General features: G+C 43.6%; 1 long non-coding RNA gene across 1 annotated transcript in view; it reads left to right on the top strand.

The window, feature by feature from the left end:
- The window catches only part of LOC112447894 (uncharacterized), a 29,932-nt gene extending 7,528 nt beyond the window's left edge, over positions 1 to 22,404 (top strand). Inside the window, exons 2-3 of the long non-coding RNA XR_003036163.2 lie at positions 18,105 to 18,246; positions 22,092 to 22,404. This is a non-coding gene — a long non-coding RNA (uncharacterized lncRNA). The remainder of the gene's footprint in view (positions 1 to 18,104; positions 18,247 to 22,091) is intronic.
- The last annotated feature ends 293 nt before the right edge of the window (positions 22,405 to 22,697 follow it).

Below are 22,697 nucleotides of genomic sequence, written 5' to 3'. Positions count from 1 at the left end.
TGTGGCTCAGGGCAGCAGCTTCTGTTGAAAAAAGTGACTTATCTCCAGTCCACATTCGCTGCTTTTCGTTTTCTGACATTTAAGAAGGAAATCCTAAACTGGAGAGGAGACCGGAGAGGAGTTTTGATGCAGCCTGGTTTAAATTGGTTCTCAAAGTGGGTCCCTGGAAACTGGTTAGAAATACATGTTTTCAGACCCACCCACCTGCTGAGTGGGCACCTCAGGGGTGGGGCTGGGACCTTCTAAGTCCAGAACACCCTTGCCCCTCACACACCAACCCCTTGTCTGAGCAGGCCTGGCTCGCTCCCTATCACTACATTCTTTATTTCTTTGATAAGACTGATCACAATCTATATTGGTTTTCCCTGGTAAATGCATTGATTCTCACCTATCAGCTCATCAGCTTGAAGGCCAGCAGGGCTGTCTTTCAATTGCCAGTGTTACACCCTGCCAGGAGCAGATCGTAGGCTCATATTTTGAGTATGAATGTGTGTGTGAATTTTCTTAGCTTCTCATTCACAATTTGGAGGTAGATTCTGCTTCAAAGATCTGTGGCTAGGATGAGGGCAGGCAGCACCTGTAACCCACCTATCCTACGTTCCTCCTATTAATGACCTCTAATAAATGCTAGTGACCTTCCTTTACATCACACGGGCAAGGGAAAAAAAAATGAGTGGGATAAAGGGCAGACGGCAGCCCACTGGGTAGTAGGTCTTGCTCTGTCCCTGGGGAATTGAGGATGCAAACATTGGATTGCTGAAAAGTGCTAAACTTACAAGTTCAGAGACTACAGTTTGGATCCCTAACCCACCATTTCCAAGGTTGCCCCTTGGGTGTTTCACTGAACCACTCTGACCTTCAATTAATTTCCTTATCTGTAAAACAGGGTAATAAGAAATGTTTCCCATAAAAAAATTTTCATACACAGAGAATAAACACATGGATACCAAGGGAGAAGGGGAAATGGGATGAATTGGGAGACTGGGACTGCATAATACAGGGAACTGTCTTCATTGCTCTGTGGTGACCTAATTGGAAAGGAAATCCAAAAAAGAGGGGATATATGTATACACGGTCTTCCCTGGTGGCTCAAATGGTTAAGAATCTGCCTGCAATGTAGGAGACCCGGGTTCAATCCCTGGGTTGGGAAGATCCTCTGGAGAAGGGAATGGCAACCCACTCCAGTACTCTCGTTTTGAGAATTCCACGGTCAGAAGAGTCTGGTAGGCTATAGTTCTGAAGGTCTCAAAGGGTTGGACACGACTACAGTAGAACAGTAGAAACAGTAGTTACAGTAGAAACTAACACAACATTGTAAAGCAAGGATATTCCAATAAAAATTAAAAAGCATTTAAAAATCTCATACAGATTCACATTTCCAGGCCCCTTCCTGGATTAGAGATGGGGGGAGGCTGGAATTGTATCTTTAAATCAAGCACCCCAGTGGATTCTTCTGGCAAGTTTGGAAAATACTGACACCAGATGCTTGCTAAGGTCTGGCTCTACGCTATGATCTATACATTTAGATAAATAATTCTTGAGAAATAAGGTGAGGTATGATAATGATTTTGAAATGATATGCCTTGTATTTACTGAATATCACTCATTGTGATCCTTGATTTTCATGTGTAATCACTTGAGGGGCACAGTTTGCATTTTCCTTTGCAAATGAAAACCTCTCCCAGGGGTTGCTCCTCAGTGCCTTTGGCCATCATGACAGGTAAGAAAATCTTATGTCAAAGGCTCAATGTGTGTTGTCATTAAAGGAAGGTTGACTCCAAAGCATGTGATACATAAGGAAACTGGATCAGGATTCCAGAAACGGAAAGACCTATGGTGACTCAGATGCTAAAGAATCTTCATGCAATGCGGGAGACCCAGGTTTGATCCCTGGGCCAGGAAGATCCCCTGGAAAAGGGAATGGCAACCCACTCCAGTATTCTTGCCTGGAGAATCCCATGGCCAGAGGAGCCTGGCAGACTACAGTTTATGGGGTCGCAAAGAGTTGGACAAGACTGAACCAACTTAGCATACATGCATGCATAGGCTGACATACAAGCTAGCCCTTGAAGGCCAAGGAAGCTTTGTTTAAGGAGGACCATGAAGAGGAAAAAGGACCTGAAAATGATAGGAGGAAATTCCTACACTAAGCAAGAATTTGGGTGAAAGTGTGCTATGGGCTGATTGGTTTATAGAGGCACCATCATTTCTGGAGGACAGGGCGTGCATCAGGGTTGATGGGAAGACGGGGCTCTTGGAGGGACACTGAGACCACACTTTGTGCCTTGCTTAAATGATACAGCAGAGTTCTCAGAAGTTAGTGATTCAGGCTGTTGGCAGGCAGGGCAGGTGTGCTAGGAAAAGCTCTGGTGGGGAGGGTGGTTCAATCTGGCAGACATGGTCTTGGTGAAGCAGTGGGAATACTGAGGGAATGTTCTTGGAGTGAACTTTCAGGAAAATAAAGGACAGACCTTAGCATTTGTGGAAACAGGAGTAGGAGGGACAGCTTCAGGAGTACCCCAGTGTTTCCCACAAGGAAGAGCCTAGAGGGTAGCCTCGGGACCACAGGGTGACGGTGAGCTGGAGCTGATGTGGGAGCAGTGGGAACTTGTGTTGAGGTCAGGGTGGGCTGCGCTGGTGTGGGCTGAATGCAGACAATTGTAAAATTGGATTTGATTTACAAGAAGAAATCAGGGTTCATGATAGAGAATTCTGGAGTCTCTTGCATTGAGTCTGCACTTCAGTTTGGGTAGAGTCATCATAGTAACCGTGTCCCGAGAATCTGACATATTTCTTGTTTGTTTAGATTTTCTTCAATTTCTTTCAGTAATACTTCATTGCTTTTAGTTTCCTTTTCAAAATACAACGGATATGTTTTAATTTGATAAAGTAAAATTTTAAAATAGTGTTTGAGAGAGGTAACTTGAGTGCTCAGTTACTCAGTCGTGTCTCGACCCCAGGGACGGTAGCCCACCAGGCTCCTCTGTTCATGGGGATTCTCCAGACAATTGGATGAGATTAATTTGCTGGAAAAGCTCAGCAGTCCCTGTAGAAGATACTCCACTATTTATTTCTGCTCATACGAAATGCATCCTCATCATGGGACCATCCCTTTGTTTAGCACATACCAGATCATGCAGACCCCTTTGTTGGGGCCCCCCAGACTCAAGTGACCATGTTGCTGTGACGAGGCCCAGGAATGTGTGAAGTGACATGGACTGTTGGAGAGTTGTGAGAATTTAGGCCAGGCCCCCTGGGGAGGTGACCTCTCAACAGGTCCTCTCAGGCAACGGGCACTCTGAGCAAGGGCGCATTTGGGGAGCCATGGAGTCCAGGCCCCACCTGAACTTGGCTGTGCCAACAGAGCCAGTATGGTGGCTTAGAGTTGGTGAGAAGGAAGGTGGTATGAGGAGGTGGGAGTTGTGGGCAGAGTCCTCAGTTGAGACCACAGGAGCAGACTGGGGACATCAATCCCAGGCACTTCTTAGAGATCCAGGCAGAGGAGCCCCAGCCTCCTGCTAATGGATCAATGGTTCCCCCCAAGAACTCCTCAGCCACATCAGATTCTGAATCTTATTCTGAATGGATTTTAGTGGGATGTGCTCTGACTCAGATGTTCACAGTGTCTCTTGTTGAGCTGAAGCAGGGGCCACAGGGACCCCGCATAGGACTTCCTCATCTACCCAAGGAGTGAACACTGAGGACGTGGGGGTGCTCAGGGAGAGGAATCTGCGTGTCTGACTGTCAAACTTTGGGCTCACTCTTAAAAATCATGCAGAGCCCCTTGAGACTTTTGTTTGTGTAGGTGCATCGAACAGTATTTACTACATGAGCTATCAAAATGGAAACAGTCTTAAAACACAAGTTCTTTCACATGGATGTGGTTGCTGGAGTGACGGGCTTGCCAACGCTTCACGTGGCCTCCAGAAATGTCCACTGCCCACCTCTTCATACACACTGGGGAATGAGAATGAAAGGGGAATATCATGTACTATTATTATGAAAACAATCTTGACTTTACGTGGCCCTGAGAGGGGCTTGGGGAACTCCCAGGGGCTCCCAGGCCGCACTTGAGCACTGCAGACTCAGGCCAGTGCTTCCTGTTTCTCAGGAGGTATCTTGGGGGTTAGGACAAGGGCTTCTCCCACTGCAGACAGGGCGTAGGTCCCACCAGCTCCCTGCACTCTGCAGAGCAGGGCCAGACTCCGCCCACCTGGGAGGTAGTGAAAGTGAGGGGCCCACCCTCTTCTCTATTCAGGTTCTGAAATTGAGAAGGCACACAGTTGAATGGGAACCTCACTGCCATTTTCCTCCTGACAGAGGCTACGATAGGGACACGGCATGGGGTGTCAGCCTGGGAGCCTCCAATGGGCCCTGCTGTTGCTGTTGCTGCTGCTGCTAAGTTGCTTCAGTTGTGTCCGACTCTGTGTGACCCCATAGACAGCAGCCCCCCAGGCTCCCCCGTCCCTGGGATTCTCCAGGCAAGAACACTGGAGTGGGTTGCCATTTCCTTCTCCAATGCATGAAAGTGAAAAGTGAAAGTGAAGTTACTCAGTTGCGTCCGACTCTGAGCGATCCCATGGACTGTAGCCCAGCAGGCTCCTCCATCCATGGGATTTTCCAGGCAAGAGTACTGGAGTGCCAATGGGCCCTAGCCTTGGGCAAACCTTCTGGGCTCCTGTGGGTGGGGCCAGGGCTCCCTGTGCAGCAGGCAGGCCCCACCTGGACCGAGGCGGGATGCAGAGGGCCTGGCCTGCATGTGCCCCCCTGTTATATCCCCTCACCCTCAACTCCAGGGCCAGGTGCAGAGAAGACAGGATGTCTATCTTGCCCTCTGTGTCCCTCACATCAATCGACAGCTAACTGAAGCCCAGTTGTCCTCTCATGTACTGGATTCGTTTTCTTCCCAGTGAAGGTCTGGGGTTTTAGTCCGGGGCTTCAGCCTGCCTGTGATGCGGTGCAGCAAGGAGGTGCCTCTGTTTTGCTGATGTGTGGTGGTCGTCCTTTCAGTGACAACAGCTTCTACGGCCTGCCTGTGCTCCTGTGTGGGGCATCCCTTGCTCATCACACTCAACCCTCTGTCCCTCGTCCTCTGGGAAATTTCTCACAATTCAAGTCCAACTGGAGGACCTTCTACATGTTGTCCAAGGGTGTGTGTGTGTGTGGTCTCACAATTCTCATTTTACCATCTTGGTGTAGTTTCTGAATTGAGTTTTTTTTTAAGTAAAATATATTTCCTAAAAAATAAAAAAAATAAGTTTTTTTGTTTTTTGGGCTTCAATATCACTGTGGACAGTGATTGCAGCCATGAAATGAAAAGATGCTTGCTCCTTAGAAGAAAAGCTATGACAACCTAGACAGTGTATTAAAAAGCAGAGACATCATTTTGCTGACTAACATCTGGATAGTCCAAGCTATGGTTTTTCCAGTAGTCATGTATGGATGTGAGAGTTGCACCAATAAAGAAAGCAGAAAAATCAATGCTTTTGAATTGTGGTACTGGAAAAGACTCTTGAGAGTCTCTTGGACAGCAAAGAGATCAAACCAGTCCATCCTAAAGGAAATTAACACTGAGTATTCATTAGAAGGACTGAAGCTGAAGCTGAAGCTGAAGCTCATATACTTTGGCCACCTGATGCTAACAGCCAACTATTTGGAAAAGATCCTGATGTTGGGAAAGATTGAGGACAGGAGGAGAAAGAGGCGACAGAGGATGAGGTGGTTGGATGGCATCACAGACTCAATGGACATGAGTTTGAGCAAACTCTAGGAGACCGTGAAGGATAGGGAAGCCTGGTGTGCTATAGTCCATAAAGTTGCAAAGAGTTAGACATGACTTAGCGACTGAACAACAACAGCAACAAAATTTCCTGGAAGAGTTGAGTCTCTCATTCTCACAGGTTGTGAATGGCTCTAATGAATGAGCTGATCGTTTCTCCCAAGAGCAGCTTTACCCAAAGTATATGGGATGATATAGGAGGAGAGCAGATGGATTCAGGGACCTGGGTTAAGGGACCTGCAGAAGGGCATGGCATCCTGTCAGAAGCAAGAGTTGTCCCCTGGGCAGTTACAGGGGCAGGGGAGGGGGCTGTTCAGGGTCATCCCCTACCCTTGAGCCTTTCCCTGTGGGTAAAGGACTTTGGTTCTCTTTTCTTACTGACCTTTAGTCCTTATGACTGAAATAGCCCAAGTTCTGGGATGGGAAGCCCAAGGCTCCCTAAGAGACTGGTCATTTCTCATCAGGACAATAAACCTGAAGACTTTTTTCCTGCTGAGACTCTGAATGGCCCCTCATGAGCTCAGTACAGTCTGGCTGTGTGGTCCTTTTTTCATCACAGAGAATGCCTGCCTTTCAGGACATGGCCCTCTTAGTCACTATCAGGTTTTAAAAGACAAAATAAATTTCATGCTCCTTATAACCCCAGAAGCAGCCGTAATTCCCATGAGGGATACGTGAGCATCTTTGTCACTCCCTAAGCTCACATATGCCATTGCCAGAGGAAGTCACTGTTTAGTATACAGCACTTGGGGGATGCCTCAATTTGTATGTGTTATGCACTTTTGCACAGATGGAAGCTATAAGTGGGTACTGTTTTGCTTTCAGTGTATGTGTGTTTTTCATCACATTATATTCTGGACATGATTCCATGTCAGCACATGTTGATTCGCCTGATTTTTTTTAAGAGACCACAGTGTATTCCATAGTATGGATTGGGACTTATTTAACCAGTTTTCCCTGGAAGGATGTCTGTCTACTTGTCTCCAGTAGAAATGTAATATATTTGAAAATAAGATCACAAAATTGTATTGAAGCAAGGAAATGCCACCAGATGGTAACTCAGATCCACAGGAACAAATGCAGAAATCTAAGATGAGAACTGGAAGGTTAATAACTCCATTACTGTATATGTGCTCTCCTTTCTTCTTATAAAGACATTAAGCAATCAAATTTAAAAAACAGCAAAGGATCTGACAAAATGTTTCTCCAGGGAAGATATAAAAATGGCCAATAAACACATGAAAAGATGCTCAACCTCATTAGCTAACAGGGAAATACAAATCAAAATTACAATGAGCTATCACTTCACACCCAGGAGGATGACTGTCATCATAAAGACAAACAATAATAAATATTGGTGAGGACAGACACCAAATAGAAGAGAAATGGAATCCTCATTCCCTGCTAGTGGAACTGGAAAACAGTCTGAGTTCTTCAAAGGGTTGAACATAGGTTAATACATGACTGCTGCTGCTGCTGCTGCTAAGTTGCTTCAGTCGTGTCCGACTCTGTGCGACCCCATAGATGGCAGCCCACCAGGCTCCCCTGTCCCTGGGATTCTCCAGGCAAGAACACTGGAGTGGGTTGCCATTTCCTTCTCCAATGCATGAAAGTGAAAAGTGAAAGTGAAGTTAGCCGTGTCTGACTCTTTGGGACCCCATGGACTGTAGCCCACCAGGCTCCTCCATCCATGGGATTTTCATTTCTGAGGCTACAAGCAAGAATAAAGAAGCACATGTCCCCACAAAAATGGACATACCCAAGTTGGTAGCAGAATTATTCAGAATAGACAAAAATGGGAGCTAATGAATGGATAAGTAAAATGTGGTACCCACATACAATGGAGTATTATTCAGAAATGAAAATTAATGAAACTCTAATACACACTATAGCATGGATAAGCCCTGAAAATATGGTAAGTGAGAGAAATTAGTCCAAAAAGCCCACATAGATAATTCAGTTTATATGAAATATCCAGGATAGGTGACTCTAAAGAGTCAGAAAATAGAATAATGGTTGTCTAGGGCTGGGATGGGAGAGTTTAGGGCAATATGGGCAATGACTGCTGATGGATGTGGGATTTCTTTTTGGGATAATGAAAACGTTTTAAAATTGGTTGTGATTATGTTTACACAAGTCTGTGAATATACTAAAAACCACTGAACTGTTCAGTTAAAATGCACTAATTATAAATATGTCCAGTTAAAATGCATGATTTACAACAAGTTGGCTCAGTGGGTAGAGTCTTCCAGCAATACAGGAGACAAGGGTTCAATCCCTGAGTCGGGAAGGTCACCTGGGGGAGGAAATGACAATTCACTCCAGTATTCTCACCTGAAAAATCCCATTGACAGAGAAGCCTGCCCGACTACAGTCCACTGGGTCCCTAACAGTCAGACATGACTGAGCATTCTACTGGCTTGACAGGTTAGACGTATATAACCTGTCATAATATATATGACAGGTATATATATGACCGTATATAATAATAATAAACTGATCTACCATTTATCTATTTCTGCCTATCAGTCTTCTATCTACTCATCTCATGTCAACTTTGGCTTCGTGACGGATTGGTGAAACTAGGACTGTTTGGATGGTTTATATTTAAGCATGTTAACCAATTTTCCTCTGCTGTTTTCCCACTACTGTTTTATTTAGGGTGTGCTATTGATGTTAACACTATAGTTTAGTTCTTAGATTATTCCAGGATACTGAGCAGGGGTTTTTATGGAGCTAGGTGAGGAGAAAACAGCTCTCAGCTGTAGATCCAGTGACAGATGAGACCCGGGTCTTCACTTCTGGAAGAGGTGGGTGTGTTCCCTTGAGGTGGGGAGGGTTGCATTCTGAAGGAGGAACGGATTGGGGCTGTCATTTGGGGCGTGATTACTGTGAGAATGGCATGGAAGGATGTTGAGAAGCCACAGGAGGGCTCAGAGGATATGATGGCTCCACTCTTCCCTCCTAGACAGCCTTCCTGCATTGCAGTGACAGGAAAGCTCAAATGCATGATTCTGAGACCCCTTTCAAGTCAGGGCTTCTATATTCCATTTAGGTTTAAAAGTCAGATGACTTGGCCTGAGATTTGCAAGGCAGAGGGCCAAGAGGGCTGTACTTTGGCCACAACTATTGTTTCTGCCAACAAACATGGCAGTGGAGATGGTGACTTGCTGACGAAGGGATGAGCAGGGCAGAGCAAGGTCCAGTTTCTGGGGTTGCGAAGCCTGACCAGCAGGACACAGGGCACTCATTCGATGGGTCACAGCAGGGTGGTGTGACCCTGGAGCTGGCAGTGGTCTTTCCAGTCAGACTTTCCTGATTCTAGTGGCTTTCTGATGGAGGCAGTTTCTTGGTTGTGGCGTTCTCCATATTGGCAGTGTCAGGGTGGTGCTGGACAGCCAGTGGGTTTCTGACTGAAGAGGGAGAAGCAGCCCCTTCCTGGCTGCTTTGGGAGCTGTTCTCAAAAGCCCATCCCGGTGTCTGTTTCTCTGGCCCTGCCTGGACTTCTGTGAGCCACTCAACAGTCCACAATGAATCTCTTTCTGTTCTAAACCAGCTAGAGAGGATTCTGGTTTTTGTAACTGAACCCTGACCGATACAGTGAATTACATCAATGGATTTCTTAACACTGAACAATTTTGCATTACTGGAATGAACTCAACTTGGGTAGAGTGTGTTCTCCTAAAACACTACTCAAGTTATATTTGCTAATTCTTTACGAAGATGTTGACATTGCTTTCTCATGTAAGGCTGGTCTACTTCTATTTCATATTAGTTAAGTTATTAGTGTCTTGCTGACCTTGGGGAAAAAAAAGAATCTGGATGATTTCTTTCTTTGCTGTATTCTTGAATAAGCTGTGTTAGTAGTTATTTATTCCTCGAAAATTTTGAAGATTTTCCACATAAAACTAGATGAGGCATTTTGGGATCAAAGTAGCTTTTATTTCTGCAAATTCTTCCATTGTTATTGATTTGTTAGATTTCCTAGTTCTTTTTAGGTTGATTTGCCAAATATATATTTGTTGTTGTTGCTGTTCAGTCGCTAAGTTGCGTCCAACTTCTCCACCCCAAGGAGTCTGCTAGGCTCCTCTGTTTATAGGATTTTCCAGGCAAGAATACTGGAGTGGGTTGCCATTTCCTTCTCCAAAATATATGTTTACTTATATAATATTCTATTTTAGATTAAACTGAGCCATCTCATTAAAATTATTTCTTGTTTAGTAATATAAATATGAATGGCCAACAAGTTTTTCTCTGAATATTATTTTGCATGTTTCTTTTTGTAACATATAGTTGGATTTTATTTATTAACCTATTCTGAACTTCTTTCTATTTTAAGCAAATAAGGTTATACCACATTTATGAACATATCAAATCAATTTGGTCTTTTTAACTGGTATCTACTGTTTATTTAAAAATATTTCTCTTGCTTTCTCTCTTTTGTTCTGTAGTCTTTTCCTTTTTGTTTACTTTGGTAATTTAGATACTTTTTTTTCTTATTTTGGTTTTCTTTAAATAATGCCCAAATGTCCAAATTTTGAATTATCATTGTTAGAAACATCAATAAGAACAGCAACACAATTTATTGAAATCTCACTAAAAAGCATGAGCAAGTTAGCTCACCTTTACCTCCTCTCATCTTTCCTTCCTCCATCACGTGTGGACTTTTTGCCCTGTTCCAGTATGGGTAGGAACAATAGGGATACATTTTGAAAGCATGAATGAGATTTAAAAATATCTACTAGTTAATATTAATAAAACTAATAATTCTTATTAATCATTTTCTCTTGAAGCCTTTACACATGAATTTCAACCCACATCTTTTTCACTGGGAAAAAGAGAATTGCTTTGAGAGCATGACATAGACAAGTTTCCAGATGCCAGAAAGAAGAATCAGATAGACTGGAGTCCAGATAGACCTGATTTCTGAGGGAAAAGGGAGGGTGGTTGGTCAGCTGTGTGTTTTCTGCCTCTGTTCTCTCCAGACAAAAATGATGCATGTGAGAGACTCCCAGAAGGGTGGAATCCAATTCCTTTTGGGTCTCTTGGTGGATACCACTCAATGAGGGCCTTGCATAAAGCTGGGAAAGCTCCCCTCCACAGGGGAAATGTCAGTGTTGCATATTTAGATGTGTCAGCTGCACCACATCCCACCCACCCTCTCCTGCCCACTGTACCCTTGATCCCAGCATCATGAATGAATTGTAGAAGTTTCTCATTCAACTCACTGAGAACAGAGCGAGCAGCTTAGAACCGGAAGTCAGCAGCCGTGGAGTGACATAGTGAAAGGCAAGATGATCTGGTGATACACACGTGTTTTTGAAATATGCTTTTAAAATTTCAGCTATTTTAGGCTATTTCCTGTTTTATTATTGTTATTGATTTCTGACTTTGGCATCTGATAAAGAAAGTGGTTTACATGATATTGATTTTGGAGCATGGATTGAGACTTCTTTTGTGGCCCAGTGGGTGCTCTCTTTTAGAAAACATTCCAGGCATACTGGAAATGCACAGTTGCAATTTCCATTTGTTGGGTGCAGGGTTTTGCATATGACTCCTAGATAGATAGACTCAAGAGGATTCAAAACAAAATCTAAGTTTTTCTTTTTGCATTTTCTGGGAGAGTAATATAATCTCTTAGTATGATTGCATATTTTTCACTTTCTCTGGGAAATTATGTTAGATTTGTTTTAATTCTTTTGATGCTACACTGTTAGTTCTTCCTAAAGATAATAGTTTTATAAATTCTTAGAAAGTTATTCTTTCTATCATTAAGTTATGATTTTCTTTGTTACTCTTTTGTCTTGATATCTATTGTGTCTGAGCTACTCAGCGTGTGGTATTCTGTTATGGAAGCCAAAGCAGTCTCATATAACTATGCTTAACTTTGTAAGAAATTGCTAAACTGTCTCCCAAAGTGGCTGTACCGTTTTGCTTTCCCACCAGCAATGGATGAGAGTTTCTGTTGTTCCACATCCTCACCAGCATTTGGTGCAGTCTGTTTTTGGATTTTTGCTATTTTAATAGGCATGTTGTCATACCTCATTGCTATTTTTTTTTTTTCCCATTTGGCTGTGCTGGGTCTTAGTTGCTGCATCTGAAATCTGGTTCCCTGACCAGGGATGGAACCCAGGTCCCCTGCATTGGGAGCATGGAGTCTTAGCCAGTGGACTAGGGAAGTTCATCATTGTTATTTTAATTTGTAATTCTTTAACAACAAATTATGCTCACCATCTTTTCATGTGCTTATTTGTCATTTATATATATTTCTTTATGAGATGTCTATCCAAATTTTGTAGTCATTTTAAAACAAGTAGTTTTTTAATTAATAGTGAATTTTCAGAGTATTTTTGGCTATACAAGCTGCTCAGTGATAAAGAATCTGCCTGCAACTCAAGAGATGTGTTCAAGAGACATAAATTCGATCCCTGGGTTGGGAATAACCCACTCCAGTTTTCTTGCATGGCTTTCCTGGTGACTCAGACGGTAAAGAATCCACCAGCAATGTAGGAGACCTGGGTTCGATCCTTGGGTTGGGAAGATCCTCTGGAGAAGGGAATGGCAACCCACTCCAGTGTTCTTGCCTGGAGAATCCCATGGACAGAGGAGCCTGGAGGGCTATAGTCCATGGGGTCGTGAAACAGTCAGACATGACTTAGTGACTAAACAATAAACCAACAACAATTTACTGAAGATGAGTTGACTATATGCATGTCAGGTAACTCTAGGCTCTATTCTGTTCCACTGTTTTTGTCTAATCCTTCATCACTGCCGTGTTGCCCTGATTACTCTAGATCCATGGTACGTGTTTAAGTGAAATAGTATCAGTTCTTCCCCTTTGTTCTTCTGCTTCTCCTCTTCTGCTTCTTTCTCCTCTTATTTTTTCAATACTGTTTTGGATATTTTAGATCTTTGACTATTCCATATAAACTTTAAACTCAGAAAATAGTTTGCTGATATTTTATTGAAATTTCATTGAATCTTTAATCAAGTTGAGAAGAACCCATTTCTTACCAATATTGAGTTTTCCAATCATAATCTTTGATTTTTATCCCTAAAAATTTGTCATTTTCTGCATATACATCCTGTGTATTTTTGGTTAGATTTATACATAAATTCATTTTTGGTGCTATTATAAATGACACTGTGTTTTTTATTTCAAATTTTAATTGCTCATTACCAGGATAGGAAAGCAATTGACTTTTTATATTAACCTGTATACTGCAATCTTTCTATGCTTGATTATTAATTCCAAGATGTGTTTTGATGTTGTTGTTCATTCTTTGGGATTTTCTATGCAGTCAATCATGTTATCTGTGAGTAAAATCAGTGTTATTTCTTCTTTCCTAATTCATTCTTTTATTTCATTTCTTCTCCTATTGTACTAGTTGGCACTTCTAATACAATGCTGAGTAGGAGTGGTAAGAGGAGACATCTTTGCCTTATCTCACATCTTAGGGGGAAAGCGTCTACTTTCTTACTATTAATTAACTATGATATTAGCTATAGCAGCTTTCTGCTTCAGTTTGTTTTTGTGTGTGTGTGTGTAGGGGGGTATATGTTCTTCTCAAGGTGAAGAAGTTCTACTCTATTCCTACTAGCCAATTTTTTTTTTTTAATCATAGGTGATAGGTGATATCACAGATAGGTATTTTTTTAAATGCTTTTTCCACATCAGTTGATATGATGGTATAACTTTTCTTCTTTTGCCTGTTGATGTGATAGATTATGTTAATTGATTTTCAAATATTGAATCAGTCCTGTGTACCTCACAATCCCACTTACTCATGATGTATAATTAAATTTTTAATTAATTATTTGAATGACTATTTAGATAAGATCCGTATAGTTAAAGCTATGGTTTTTCCAGTAGTCATGTTTGGATGTGAGAGCTGGACCATAAAGAAGGCAAGAATTGACACTTTTGAACTGTGGTGTTGGAGAAGACTCTAGAGAATCTCCTGGACTGCAAGGAGATCAAACCAGTCAATCCTAAAGGAAATCAATCCTGAATATTCATTGGAAGGACTGATGCTGAAGCTAAAGCTCCAATACTTTGGCCACCTGATGTGAAGAGCCGACTCATTAGAAAAGATCCTGATGCTGGGAAAGATTGAAGGCAGGAGGAGAAGGGAATGACAGAGGATGAGATGGTTGGATGGTACGAGTTTGAGCAAGTGCTGGGAAATGGTGAAGGAGAGTGAAGCCTGGCATGCTGCAGTCCGTGTGATCGCAGAGTTGGACATGACTGTCAACTGAACAACAACATTTAGATAAGATTCTTATATTGGAAAAGATTGCTATGCCTTATAACTCTCTTTTAATCTGTGACTTCCCTCTTTATCTTTCTGGCTTATTTTTGCAAATTCAGTCATTTGCCTTATAGAATTCCCAACTGTTTGGGTCTTGTTGATTTCCTCCCCATATTTTTATTTAACTTACTTGTTCCTCTGTCTTTGGTATTTCTTACAAACTATTAGTCGAATTCAGAGACTTATTTTGCATTTAGATTGAATTGATTGATCGATTTGTTTGGGGGCAAGACTCTTTCACGGATGGTATGTACTTTCATCAGACAGTATATAATATCTGCTTGTCTGTCTTTGCAATGTCAAACGCCACTGATGTTCATTTCCCCAATACATAGTTTCATTAACAGAACAAAATTTAGATTTCTAGTTCCAGCATTTTTTTCATCATTTGGTAGCTGGAATATTGCTATGAAGAGAAAAGTTTCTCTCATTAGCTACCTAGTGAAAGAGTTTATTTAGGGAAACCAGGATAAATCTTTGATTCTTTCTCTTTAGTTGCCAGTTTTCAAAATAATGAGATCATTCCTATAATAACTTTTGAAGAAAGTACTATTATGTACTCAATGATTTAAATATCTTCTTGTGTTTTAATCTCCTGCTCTGTCCTTATGATCTTTGGTGTTGCTCTTACTGTTCCTTCCATGGTGATTAGATCCCATTTTCAGTGGCTCCTTATTTCCTTTTTGCGGTAACCTCATGTTTTATTAGTGTCCTTGCTTTCAGATCAGAGCAATTGTTCCCTCTGTGTCTTGTACACTTTCTGCTCTCGGGGCAGAGTCAGCCATTCCTCAAGGAGCCTTGATCCCTTTTTGTGGGAAATTCAGAGATTGCAATCTGCACACTTAGCAGAGTTTTAACAAGAAATTGGAAATGGCGTGTGGAGACCAAGCCTTGAGCAGACTGGGGGCCCGAATCACGTGTGGGAGGACTGAGTCACGTGTATCCTGAATTGTGAAAATATTCCCACGGAATGACTTTGTTTTTCTTCTGCTGGGGGGCCCAGAGGTTTCACCCATCCAGGACAAGTTTTCACATTCATTTCTTGGCTTAAGATCCCCCAAACCATATGAACAGTGCAGATTTGGAATCCTTACGTGCATGTGGTACAGCCTGAGGTTTTGATTTCTCATGGGAAACCTTTTTCTTCTCATTCAGGGCCCCAGGCAGATGGCAATCCTGCCTGACACATCCCAGGACTGGCAGCTGGAATTCCTCTAGCCTCCTCTTTTCACAGGGAGGGATGGTCGTTTATTGTCAGCCCTTCCGTTCTCACAGTTGGGCACTGGGATCTCAGCGGCCTGAGTGGGTCCGTGTGCCTCCTCCCACCCAGAATATCACTGTGCCTATTTCCAGGTGGTGGGGCCTTGGGAAGCATAGCTTTCTGTTCCAGTTTTGCTTCATTTCTGGTATCTAGTAACTGACTCTTCTCTCTTCAGAGCCTGGTTAAAGGTTTTTAAGACAGTCATGTGAAGTCAAAGTTGCTTAGTCATGTCCGACTCTTTGTGACTCCATGAATAAATAGTCTATGGAATTCTCCAGGCCAGAATACTGGAGTGGGTAGCTGTTCTCTTCTCCACGGGATCGTCCCAACCCAGGGATCGAACTCAGGTCTCCCGCATTGCAGGTGGATTCTTTACCATCTGAGCCACCAGGGAAGCCTAAGGATACTGGAGTGGGTAGCTTATCCCTTCTCCAGTGGATCTTTCTGGCCCAAAAATCAAACTGGGTCTCCTGCTTTGCAGGCAGATTTCTTTTTACCAGCTGAGCTACCAGGGAAGCCTTGCTGCTACTGCTGCTGCTAAGTCACTTCAGTCGTGTCCGACTCTGTGCGACCCCATAGACGGCAGCCCACCAGGCTCCCCCATCCCTGGGATTCTCCAGGCAGGGAAGCCTTAAGACAGTCATATTGAGCATATAAAATCTGTTCCCTTTTCCGCCTTCTTGTTAACCTGGGCACCATAAAATTGTATGTTCTCTTTTTCCATCTCCGGTGGGGTTGCATTTAATCCATGAGAGCAGGTCATGGGGAACAGCTCTTTCTCTTGGGATGCTGGCTCCCAGCTGGATTCTCTGTGTTGGGGTGTGCGGTGGGGGGAAGACACCCATAGCTGGAGGTTTTGATGTTTGTAATATTTAACATATCAGTGCAGTCACCTGCATGGACCTTCTCCTGCCTCTTGGAGGCTGGGTGGGTGACATGTGTCCATTGCTCAAACACCTGTCTCAAAGTGATGTGGGCTCCTGGTGTATGGTGTTGCCCTCATGGATGGAGAGCTATGTCTCCTGGGCGCTTGCCAGGTGTCTTGGCCAAAGCCTCCTCTGCCATCTTCCAATTCTTTACCAGGTCACTTTTTAAAAAAGATGTTTTTTACAAGCAATAAATGCTGGAGAGGGTGTGGAGAAAAGGGAACCCTTTTACACTGTTCGTGGGAATGCAAACTAGTACAGCCACTATGGAGAACAGTGTGGAGATTCCTTAAAAAACTGGAAATAGAACCGCTGTATGAACCAGCAATCCCACTGCTGGGCATACACACTGAGGAAACCAGAACTGAAAGAGACACATGTACCCCAATGTTCATCGCAGCACTGTTTGTAATAGCCAGGACATGGAAGCAACCTAGATGTCCATCAGCAGATGAATGGATAAGAAAGCTGTGGTACATATACACAATGGAGTATTACTCAGCCATTAAAAAGAATACATTTGAATCAGTTCTAATGAGGTGGATGAAACTGGAGCCTATTATACAGAGTGAAGTAAGCCAGAAAGAAAAACACCAATACACTATACTAATGCATATATATGGGATGTAGAAAGGTGGTAATGATAACCCTGTATGCGAGATAACAAAAGAGACACAGATGTGTAGAACAGTCTTTTGGACTCTGTGGGAAAGGGAGAGGGTGGGATGATTTGGGAGAATGGCATTGAAACATGTATAATATCATATATGAAATGAATCGCCAGTCCAGGTTTGATGCATGATACTGGATGCTTGGGGCTGGTGCACTGAGACGACCCAGAGGGATGGTATGGGGAGGGAGGTGGGAGGAGGGTTCAGGATGGGGAACACGTGTATACCCGTGGCAGATTCATGTTGATGTATGGCAAAACCAATACAATATTGTAAAGTAATTAGCCTCCAATTAAAATAAATAAACTTATATTAAAAAAAAATAAACTTACCAAAAAAAAAAAAGATGTTTTTTAAGAACATTACCACTAAATACCTCACATTTTCTTATCATCAGACTGTTTTCCTCTGAAGGAATCACTGTCTTCAGAGATATCAGTGCCAAGTGGTGCCTGGAAGGCATTTGGGATAACACTTGACCCACTAGTGAGCCCGGGTGGATGGAGCAATGATGCTGTCTGGGAACCTTCCCAGACATGAACACAAAGGCCGGTATTCTTTTCTCTCATTCTGCGCTGTTTCCCCTGACATGTTTTAGTACTGATTAGGGACCGGTGGGTCCCTTTGTTCTTAATTAAAAGTGGTTGTCTGTAAATATTCTACCTTTCTATTTTGTTTTCCCTCAAACTTAAAAAGGCAGAGGCCCAAGAAGACAGAATCAGAATCTTGTATCACAGTCCATACTTCCTCCTGAGAGCAAGGGCCACTTAAGTGGGACTTTTGCAGCTCACATTTCCTCTAATTTTAATAGTACAAAGGTCTTCTCAAAGGCAGTTATCAGGTACCAAGGGACTATGCATACCCATAGTGGATGCTGCTGTGTCCTGTGGCCTCCCCCAGTGCAAGGTTTCTAAGGAGCCAGCTGGTGATGCATTCAGCACAGGTTTGTATAAATGGTGCATTTGTAAGAAAAAATGTGAGATTTTCTGACCTAGTAACTGTTGCTTAGAAACTGTTGTCCACAAAACCTAGAATTCAGGAAAGGGCATTGGTGAAAGGGAATAAACTCTAGACCTAGATACAAAAGATGCAGGTGAAAACCCTAGTCCCAGTAGTGGGATGTGATCTTGGTACATTTGTTTAAATTTATCACAGCTTGTCTCATCAGCAGGCCAGCTCAGGATCCAGGGATATCTATGTTGTGGGAAATGCTGTGGATCCAAGGATACCACCAGGAGAAGAGATGGGCATCTGCTTAGCATCCAACACTTGAGGCCGACAATGAATCTGACAGCAGGTAAGACTCAGAATATTTGTTTACGGCATGCTCTGTGGTCCCAAGCAGACTAACAGATCCTTGGACTAACACCTCTCCTCCGGGCTGGGCTCTTTAGGAGTCACCTCTATTTCCATCCCACTTTCTAGTTCTCAGTAAAGGCTGGTTCATGGGCAAGTAGGGGGTCTGATGAAAAATATGAACGTGACCAGCATGACTTTGTTCCTTTTTGTCCAATACAAGAATCATACTGTGCTGAAACTGATGATGTGTTGATCGATGCAGGCAAGCAAACCAGATCTCTCTGTGCATGGAAAGTTCTCTTCTTTCTTCCTCAGCATCTACAGCTGTGCCTTTCACTCAATGTGGACAGTTCTGTCCTTCAGGGGCCAATAATATTCGGTTCCTGCTTTGATACTGCAGTTTGGATGGCAAGGGATACTGTGTCCTGATCACTTACTCTTGCCAGACTACTTTTCTGCTGCTGGAAATGGAGACATAAAAGACAGGTTCGAACTCTCCCAGGGCTACAGCTTGAAACTTCTAACTACACTCCAGGAATCCTGCAGGAATGTGGGTCAGTGGTTCCCTTTGGAAAGAGATGAACACAAATGAATTTATTTTGCCAAATGCTTGTTTCTGGATCACGGTGGAAATACTGTTGGATTTCAACACAAAAAAACCAAACGGCAAATTCGTGTTTGCTTAGCCCAAACAAGCTCCTTGCATCTCCCAAGCCTCAGTTTCTTCATCTGTGAATTAGGGATGGGAACCTACCATGACAAGGTTGCTTGCTGGGCTGGCTGAAATGACATACTGGAGTGACAGGATTGCTCATCTGTTCCACATTATTGGGTTGACACCAGATGGATTTGTTTCACCACAGTTGTCCCGCTTCCCTGAAATGCCATTTCCCATGGGACAGAAAGCTGGGGCCATCTTAATGTATGTTCCTCTGAAGTTAGGTCTTGATACATGGAAAGTCATTTTGTTCAATTCCCATTTCACAGGCTCCCAGTTTTCCGTGAATGGAGACTTCATGCATTTTTTATCTCTGATTAGAAAAACTCCAAGTCCCAAATAAGGACCTTTAGTGAAAACTTGAGAGATTTTAGCTTCAAATCCAGAAACAGTTAGATTAGCCAATGTGATAACCGCACTCTGTCCCAGAATGTTGAATATCACAGGCTTCAGAGTTTGTCTGCAAGTGGTATGTAATTAGGTCAGCAGAGGAGTGGAAATGCTGGTTAATTGCTTCAATCTTTTTCTCTTTCATTCTTCTAAATGCATTTCAATTGTCTATTAACTGGAATGTTTTTCTTCCCAGAAACAGTGAGTGTCTCAGAGGTTCCCATGGGGTACCCTGTGTTTGGGAGTGTGTAGAAGTTCTGGGGGCGCCCTGCAGTTGGGGGTGGGCAGAGTATCTGAAGGGGCACCATGCATTTGGAGGGCACCCTGTGATGGCTCAGATGATAAGGAATCCACCTGCAAAGCAGGAGGCTTGGTTCAATCCCTGGGTGGGGAAGATCCCCTGGAGAAGGGAATGGCAACCCACTCCAGTATTCCTGCCTGGGAAATCCTATGGACAGAGGAGCCTGGCAAGCTGCAGTCCATGGGGTTGCAGAGTTGGACATGACTGAGAGACTAACACTTCCACATTTTCACGGTGTTTGTGCAGAGCTGCAGGAACTTACAAATTCCTCCTTCCTGTCACCCAGGCAGGACTGCTTTTCTTACAAAAAGGATTGATAGTAGTGTGGGTTTTAACTGCCAGCAAATATGAGGAATTTGTACCTTAGCTTTCTTTGGAAATGTGTCATTCCCAGTATGGGTGTGGAGCTGCTGTATCTGTTTACAGCTCTCTCTCCTTCGCTGGTTCCTCAGAAATCACCCGGGTCACTCTGGCATCCACCACTCAGGGCTACAGGAAGATTTGTCTCCATGCTGCTTTACACTGAAAAGCCCAGCTACCTGCTTACCGACACAAGCTCATTGTGTTAGCAGTACATAGCATTAATTCCTTGTACTGCTTTAAATTTCTAAGTGAGGCAGGCCCACTCCCTGAACGTGTGCCTTGCTCAAGCCTACAATTTATCTCCCCGATGGCCATTCTCTCCTCCTCCTTAGTAACAAGAGCTCTGAGTTTTAGCTGGGACTGTTATGGCAGTCAGTGCCACATATCCCTGCTCCTTTACGGCTAGCTATAGCCGTGCTCCTGCATCCCCCTCCTTGACATGTGGCCCTGAGCATTGTGTGGACTCTGGAAACATCATGTGCTTCCCTGGGCAACAGCCTGAAAAGTGGATGTACAGAGACTTCATTGGGAGGTGTCATCCCAGAGCAGCGAGGGTCAGGAAAAGGGACTCTGGCAGGAGAGACAGAGATGCCTCACTGAGCTGTTCAAAGCTTCCCAGAGAAACGTGCCAGTTTACTCGGTCATCCGGAACTCATCTCCAACATAACAGTCCATCTTGGGGAGAGGGGAAGGGAAACCAGTGTATATGCCAGCATCCTGTCTCAAACCTCTTGTTTGTCAAATTTTAAACCATAGGATATGACCTCCCCACTTCTTCTCCTGTTTGTATCACTTCTGAGGTGGCCTTGGGGAAGGCCAAGTCCCACCCCCAATGATGTGGGGCTTCATCTGAGCCCAGGAGTGAGGGGAAGTGTCAGACTCTTCATGGGTACCAGAGTTGCTATCATGCTGTCTGGTGGGAGCGATAGAGTCTGTGATGCAGCCTGCCTTCACCCCAGAGAAACTGAGATAGCCAGTCTAGGAGAGGAGGTGACAGAGAAGCAGCTGAGCCCTAACAATCTAGGGAAGGACAAAAACTGGGTTTAGTACATGTCCTTAAAAGGAGTGGGTGTGCACTGGAATGCAGATGTGATGGCTGGAGCTCTGGCAGCCATTTGGAAGCTCAAGGAAGAGGCAAAATGCTTATAATGATTGGGTATAATCTAGAATAAAGCTCATGCTCCTGATAGTATTTTGAATTTACCCTGCTAGTTAACCAAACTGTGACCTCCATACTTCTTGTACAGGTCTTGTTGTCTTTTACAAAAAAGAGACACAGACTTCTATTTTGTTAAAGCTAATGGGCTTCCCTGTTGACTCAGATGGTAAAGAATCTGCCTGCAGTGCCAGAGACCTGGGGTTGATCCCTGGGTCGGGAAGATCATTGGAGAAGGGGTTGACTATCCATTTTCGTATTCTTGCCTGGAGAACTCCATGGACAGAGGAGCCTACAGGCTACAGTCCATGTGTTCACGAAGAGTTGGACACGACAGAGAGACTAACATATTTCCTTGTATTTAAAGGCAAAACAAGTTTCAACTACTGTAGCACGTGATAACAGTTTGTTGGATGAATGAATAAATGTCCTGGTTGATTAATGCTTGTCATATATCCAAAATAGTAGGTTTATTGCAGTGTATTTGACACCAGTGTTTGTCCTCTGCACCTGTGTGAATCCTGCCTGTCCCTAAGGCTGGGGACAGCCTTGACCCAGCACACGTCCATGGTCTTTGCATTAAAGCACTTTCCTTTCTTCCTGTTTCCATGTTTCCCTACATTTTCTTTTCTTAAATATGAACCCAACACCTCCACCTACATCCACTCAGCAAATTCTTCCCCTTTGTCTAAAATTCCATATACATGTCACCTCCTTGTGAAGCCTTCCAGCATCCTCCTGGGCAGGGAGCACTTGCCCATGTTCCTCCAGCACTCAGAGCACACACAGTTCCTGCCTCCGCTTCCCTGCCTGGCTCCCTGAAGTTTCTGCATCATCCCTTCTCTCTCCTCACACCTTCCACCCATCCTTTCCCTTCCCACTCTTTACTGAAGACATGATTTACATCTTCCACAGAGAAAGTACAAGCCTCCAGATATGAACCTGCTCTCCTCCACATCAGTCAGCCTCCATGTGCAGCCGTGGGCACTGCCCTGTCTCCTGGTGATGTGTCAGCCTCCCGCAGGGTGAAGACAGCCTTTACCACTGGGTGAGCCATCAGCACTCCTACAGAAAGCTAGAGTCTCCTTCATTCCCCACACTCATCGGCTCTCCTTAACTTTGTTGTAGCAATTTCTCCTCTTCTTTTGCACCATCAATTCTTCTATCTACAGAATCATTCTCATTAGCATTTACACATGCTGTAATAAATCTCTATCCACTCCTTCCAGCTGCTGCCTCATTTCTCTGCTCTTCTCTATAGCAAAACTCCTTGAACAATTCTGTTTTCATTTCTCTCCCTTTTCTCCTTTGAGTCCATTCCAGTCCAATTTTTCTCCCCTCCAAGGTCACTGTTGACCTTGACAAAGCTAAATCCAGGGGTCAGTCCTGGCTCCAGCTATCCATCACTGCATGACAAAGGTGCCCCCCCCAATTTAAATAACAATATATTGTGATGAATCATGATTCTGTTGGTTGACTGGGCCCAGCTGGATGGTTCTAGCTGGGCTTCTCATGTGGTTG

Source organism: Bos taurus, chromosome 8, assembly GCF_002263795.3.
Source record: "Bos taurus isolate L1 Dominette 01449 registration number 42190680 breed Hereford chromosome 8, ARS-UCD2.0, whole genome shotgun sequence".
Taxonomy (NCBI): Eukaryota; Metazoa; Chordata; class Mammalia; order Artiodactyla; family Bovidae; genus Bos; species Bos taurus.
This window is presented reverse-complemented; position numbering and strand designations above follow the sequence as displayed.